Below are 6,977 nucleotides of genomic sequence, written 5' to 3'. Positions count from 1 at the left end.
GCCAGACGCGCCAGGCATGTACTTTCATCGTGTTCCCAACACCCTTATTAGGATCGGCAGGTGTTATTATCCCATTTTACAGATAAGAGAAGGACACAGAGGCTGAGGAGGCCTAAGCAGCTCACCCCGGGTCACGTAACAAAGCACAGCGACCAGAAGGGCCTGGCTCCAAAGCCCAGCTTCTTCCAGTAACCTGGCCGCGCCCCACGCACCAGCTCCCAGATGCACCCGGTACCTGCAAAATACAGCTCTATGCGTTCTGAGACGTTCTGAACTGCTTCTTACATGTCACTGGCTCGTGAGGTCCTGTTCTGAGGTGCTTTGACATGGATTTGGTACTTTTATCTCTATTTTGCAATGGATTCCTAAAATCTAAAAAGCCGTATTTTATGGAAATTTTTATAATTCTAAAAGTAATTTTGTATTGACAGTAGTAAAATAAGGATATTGTTGTGAACTATTTTATATTTGTTTTTCTGTAATATTTTCAGAGACTGCGTTTAACTGCATTTTAACAGAAAGGTCGCTGATGCATTAATAAAGGGTCGACGGTGCTCTAACTGCAGAGGCCCAAACGGCCTTTCAAAACATCTTTAGGTGGCAAGACAGTTATTATTAGCCTGTATATCATCAAAAGGCCCGTGTTTGAATCAAATAGTTCTTATTAATTTAATTATTTAACCAAATTTGCAATGATTACAATCCCTTTCAAAAGAAAAATTGTATGACCAATATATTTCCCATCAAGTATTCCTAGGAGCTTACAATTATCTACAGATATATTCATGCTCTGAATGAGGTCCTACATGTTGAATATTTTATCTTCTTCCTCTGTTATCCTTTATCATCTAAAAATGCTTTTTAATAGATTGGGAAAACCAAACCCTCTTCACCTCTTAAGTTATAGGGGATCCGTTCAAAGGAAGGTCATTTTGATATATTTAAGGCATGCAATGACTCCTATGCATAATTTTTTGTCTGTGTAGGAGCCAAGCAAGCGTTTTCCCCTGTGGTAATGTAAGTGGGAAAGATTCACTAACCAAATATAAGTGTGGCTCGGTGATCATTTAGAATGATGTGGTGAAGACTGAAAAGGTTAGGGTGATGGTGATGTTGATGATGGGACTATTAATAAAGTGTACCCTAAACTGCACTTTAACTAAATCAATAAATCCCAGCCTAGAATCCCCAGGTCTCCGGGCATCGAAGGAGGTAGTCACGGGGAGGATGGTGGATGATTTCAATGGAGAAGAATCTTCACAGAAGTCCTGCATTTTCTCTCCACGAGGCTGCCTTAACGGAAGTCGTGAGAATCTCCGGTTGGAACTGGAATTACCCCAGCTCAGCACTTCATGTGTGTTCTCTCTCTCAGGTGGACTAGAAGTTCAATATGTATTGAACTGATTTTTTAAAAAGCAACACACTATTTTAACATACAGTTTGGTGTGCAAGCATAAGGTTTATAGAGAAAAATGAGAGAGGTCTTTCATGTTGCAAAGTTTTTCTTAAACAGACTAAATAAATCAGAGAAAAGCTATATGCAGGTGAATCTATTAAAGTAGATTTATAATGAACACCAAAATGCTTGGATTACAAATTCTCATTACTAGATATTTGGTCGGGGAATCAGAGGGAAAGAAGAGATACACTCAAAAAGACCAAATTCAATGGACAACTAACAGTACATTTTAGGAGTCCCTGTTCTAAAATATCACCACTCACCATCTGGAAAATGCTGGCCTACCTTAAGACAGAATAAGAACGTTACGCGATCCAGTTTTATTCTAGAAGAATAGATGCTCGTTATTTCAGAACTAATATGATTTTCACCCTCAATCTTCCAGGACACGAACTACCCTCTCCCTTCCCCGCTGCCTTAGAAATAAAGGGCAACACACAGACTGACATCTGCCTGTCCCTCCCCCATCAAAACACCAAAACTGAGGTGAGCGTTCCTGTGACCAAAGGGAAATCGTGGTCTTAACAATTTCCTGTGCAAGTGACCCGTGAAGGAGAGAAGGCCACAATGCCTGGCACCTCGGCCCCCGCTTCCAGCTCCTTCTGCTACAACCAGGAAAGCCAAAGAGAACACGTATCCATAAAGCGCCACAGGGTTGTTGAATGACTCAGTGGGATTTCACAGAGTACTCGACTTCTGAATCCTAGAAGCTAAAAACAAAACCCCCAAAGCAGTCCCTCAGCCTCCTTCCAGGAGGCTGTTCTCTTCGCTCTCAAGAACCCTCGGTGCCAAGGTTTTTGAGGCCTGGCGGCTTTAGGTGAAACGCAAGGTCGTGCTGGGTTGATTTAGTGCATTATTAGTTGTTTATACAGTACTGAGGCAGCACAGGACGTATGAAAAATGACTTTCCGATCTCAGGGAGTAAATCAGGGCCGCACGCGATTTCACTTAATACTTAACTTTAGCCGGTCAACCATTATACCTGTTATTATTCAGGGCAAACACAGTCCCTTCCATTTGCTTATTGAGGAAACAATTTATCTGAGGATATTTAATTGCAATAGTCAAGCCTGCCTTGGGGGTTAATCCCAGTTTATCGATGCAATTAAAAGCAGTGTGTGCGTTGTCTCATATGTATTATCTAGAGGGAGAGTGTTGACACAACCTGGGTGTTGAGACAGGCCTGCTCCGGAGTATCTGCGCTGTTTGTGTGAGGTGTAGGTGCGGGCTGCCGTCGGGCGTACGGGGATCATCACTGTTTGTGCTCCGTGTAATCTGAGTTTGCATAATCTAATTGGGGAAAGGCTTCTAATTGGATTTTACTTGGAGCAATACGTGTTCAAATTGTTACATAGATCCAGCACTGTTTGGTTTCTTGTCAATGATTCACGGTATTTTAATGCCCCCCAGACAAACACTAAAGCTCGCCTCGCATGTCACCTCGCATCCAGCAGCATCCCACAATTACCTTGGCCTGAACCCCGCCAACCCCCCCACCCCCGCTCCTTCCCAGCTGCCGGGCGCCTGTCCATCACTCAGATTTTACTGGCTCTTGCCGGAGTCCACTCCCGGGTCTCGCCCCTCTCGAGGGGCGACAACCTCTCCACAGCTTGTAGGGACCTGCCTCCTGGGAAGCTACACCGATGGGGCGGGGCGGGGGGGGGGGGGGACGGGACAGGAAGCCATCTGCTGGCCCCCGCAGCCACCCCTCCCCTCCCCGAGGTCACTAAGAGACGTGGCCAGAGAAGGCAATTCCAAAGATCTTAAAGATGTCTTTCTTTCCCCTATTGGTTATGATTTTCATTTTGTTGGTCATATTTTTGTGGTTTTGATTTTGGCTTTTATATTTATTTATTTATTTATTTATTTTGCGGTACGCGGGCCTCTCACTGCTGTGGCCTCTCCCGTTGCGGAGCACAGGCTCCGGACGCGCAGGCTCAGCGGCCATGGCTCACGGGCCCAGCCGCTCCGCGGCATGTGGGATCTTCCCGGACCGGGGCACGAACCCGTGTCCCCTGCATCGGCAGGCGGACTCTCAACCACTGCGCCACCAGGGAAGCCCTGGCTTTTAAATTTTTATCTTTGTCTTTCTGTTTAATATTTACCTACCAGTATTGGGAACCACTTCCTTATTTAATTTTGCTACATTTTAAAAATAACTTTATTTATTTTTAAATTTTTGGCTGCATTGGATCTTCGTTGCTGTGCACAGGCTTTCTCTAGTTGCGGTGAGCGGGGGCTACTCTTGGTTGCAGTGCGCAGGCTTCTCATTGCGGTGGCTTCTCTTGTTGCAGAGCGCGGGCTCTAGGCATGCGGGCTTCAGTAGTTGTGGCTCGTGGGCTCTAGAGCGCAGGCTCAGTAGTTGTGGCGCACGGGCTTAGTTGCTCCGTGGCATGTGGGATCTTCCCATACCAGGGCTCAAACCCGTGTCCCCTGCATTGGCAGGTGGGCTCTTAACCACTGCGCCACCAGGGAAGCCCAATTTTGCTGCATTTAATATGTGAAATGGAGAACAGCCTGCAGTTTCTCCAGCTGCAGTCTCTCCCCTTCCTGCCTAACTTCTTCCCAGCACCAAGGCATAGCTTTGTAACCTGCTCATCTGCCTTGGGTGGCCCTGGCACCTGGCTGCTTGTCTCAGCAAGTTGTCACTGGTCTGCATCATTGGTCCTCTCTGTGCTCCGGGCCTGGCGGGGTGTTCCAGTGGGCTGGTGGTTGAATTCCACCTCTCGAGTGGCTGACAGAGCAATGGTGTTTGGCTTTTCATCAGAAATACGACGCTTTATCCTGCTGAGCGGTCAAACTGTCCCTGTGCACAATGGCAAATTCTCCGCTACAAGGCACTAGGACAGGAGGCAGACATCTGTTGCAAAGACATTCCTACCGAGAGCTGTTACAGGAACAAGGGTAAGCACGGAGAATCTGTGCTTTGGGCCACACAGGTCTAGATTCAAATCCTGGCTCTGCCACTTGCTGGATGCATAATTTGGGGGCAAAGGAACAGAAGTACCCAGGCTCCATCTCCTCCCTGCAAAATGGGCATAACACCACATATGGCAGCTATACTAGACTGTCCAGCAATTTAAATTACCCCTTCTCCACTGGACTTCCGCCATACTAAAAAACCACAAGTGTTAAAAAAAATTCCCTTCTGTTTGATGATTTTATGATGTTCACCCATCCTCTGTGAGGACGGATGGCAAAATACATTTTTCATGGATCATGAAATTGAGATCCAAGGAAATTAGCAAATTGCCAAGGAAATAGTTAATAAAAGGAGAAATGAGAGAGAGGAGAACTAGTCATGCTTCTGTTGCGTGATGCAGAGAAAAAATAAGATTCCGACAAGGTTTGCTATGCAGCCTGAGGTCTTTCCTTTGGAATGACCCTAGGAAAGACATTCTGTGATACATCCCATCGTACAGGCTGTAGGGTTGCCTCCACCAAGTGCTGGTTCCCCCGAGCGCCCCCACTGTGCATGATTTGACGGTGTTTCAGGTTTTGGTTTTGGCCGCACCGTGCGGCACGTGGGATATTAGTTCCCCTGCCAGGGATCGAACCCGAGCCCCCTGCATTGGAAGTGCAGAGCCTTAACCACTGGACCACCAGGGAAGTTCCTCGATGGTGTTTCTAACTGTTTCATCTCTGCACGCTTTTTCCTCCCCTAAGAAGCAATTAAGTTCCTTGAGCACAGAAAGGTATTTTAAGTTACTGCTTTATCCTTCAGTATCAAGGTGGTTGTGCAAAGTGGCTTAGTAAGTTCTTGCTGACTTGGATCGTGTTAAGTAGCCAGTGTGGACTCCTCCCCCTGGCTGCAGCAGGGAATGTGTCCGGGGAGGGGACGGGTATTCCAGAGTACAGTTTCAGTGAGTCCTCACGTACTTGTGTGGCAGAAAACTCACTTTGGGAGGTTACCTGTGCTCCCCGGGCCCCTGGCTGGCCTAACTCTGGCCACGCTCTGACCACGTTCAGACTAAGCAGCGGAGATGAAAATCAAGTCCATCCACTTTGCCCCAGGCGTGGCCGTGACCCCAGGGTGGATGAGGGGGCCAGGCAGATGTCTGCAGAGCTTGCCATCTACTGCTGTCTTACGTATGGCCGAGAACTGCTTTTCCCTCTGACTTGTCAGTAGACAGTCCCAGCTAATAACCAGAAAGACAAGGTGAGCCCACTTGCTTTGACCCCACAGAAGGATTCAGGGTGAATAGAAGGAGATGGCCCGCCCTTTACACCCCCTGGGAAAGGCTGATCTGCTGCTGTGGCGGAGATCTTCCAGCCTCATCCAGATCGCAGGGTCCCCCCCCCCCACACATCTCAGCCAGAGCTGCGGAAGGAACGGGCCACCAGCTTCAACTGACCTAAAGTCCTCCTCTCTCCTCAAGAAACGCATTGCAGTAAAGTCCACACCCTGCCCGCTACTGTCTTTCCCTGGGAGCAGGTGTCACGGCAGAGGGGTGACTTATGGAAGGAGCATGGCTGCGGGGATCCCAAGACAGGCCCCAGTGCTGCCACACGACCCTGGGCAAGACCCTAACTTCTCTAATCCGGCTTCCCATTGCCCTAGGGCCCAGACACACGATGTTAAAATTCGCCCCCAAACCCCTCCCCTGCATTCAGTGAGCGGACCTAAAGGTCGGGACCCCTCTGTGCTTGGAGGAGAGGGGCTTGAGGTTTCTGTGGAAGGGGGTCCTCAACAGAGCCTGCGGCAGGAGGCTGCCCTGAGGGGCTGGGACAGTGTCATGGGCCCTCAGTGCACGCGGCATGTGGAATCCTAGCTGCCTAACCAGGGGTCAAGTCTGGGCCCCCAGCAGTGGAAGCGCGGAGTCCCAACCGCTGGACCGCCAGGGAAGCCCCTCATGTTGCCACTTTTAGGACACAGCCCTTGAGGAGAAACCTGGGGGATCTCTTTACTCTGGGGAAGAATCCCGGGGTGCCTAGGGGAGAACTTCCCAGTCTAGGAAGCTGTGGGGAGGGAAGGATCCGCAAAATAGGTTTGTAACTTCGTTCCCCTTGGAGGGCAGGGAGAACAGGGGCCGAGGGGCTCCCGAGACTCTGGCTGGAGTCTCGGGAGCCCCTCCCAAGGAGCCTGGAAGGAACTGCCCTGCCCGCCCTCTGAGCCTTAAGACTGGGGAAGGCTTCTAGGAGCGGCCTGGTGAGCAGGAGATGGCAGGTGGATCTCCGGAGGGCCACAGGCAGGGGTGAGGGCAGGGGAGTGGCAGGGGACAGTGGTGCAGACTGGGGTGCAGCCGCAGGGAGCTAACCATCATCCCTTGGACCCCGGTTCTTACTGCCATCCAGGTCCCACCTTGCAGGGACACCATGGGGGCCAAGCCACTGACCCTCGGGGCAAACGCGTGCCCGAAGGAGCCGGGACTGGGGGAGGGGAGGAGCCCCCTCCTTCACCAGCGCCGGAAAGGGTGTGGGCTCTGCCCCCCAGCCCCTCTTCCCCGGTTGGGCGGGTGGGGGGGGTCCCCCACGTATTACAGGCATTTGGGACATGGGTCCGGGGAGAGCTGGGGGC

The sequence above is a fragment of the Leucopleurus acutus genome (assembly GCF_964270905.1).
Source record: "Leucopleurus acutus genome assembly, chromosome: 9".
Classification (NCBI taxonomy): domain Eukaryota; kingdom Metazoa; phylum Chordata; class Mammalia; order Artiodactyla; family Delphinidae; genus Leucopleurus; species Leucopleurus acutus.
This window is presented reverse-complemented; position numbering follows the sequence as displayed.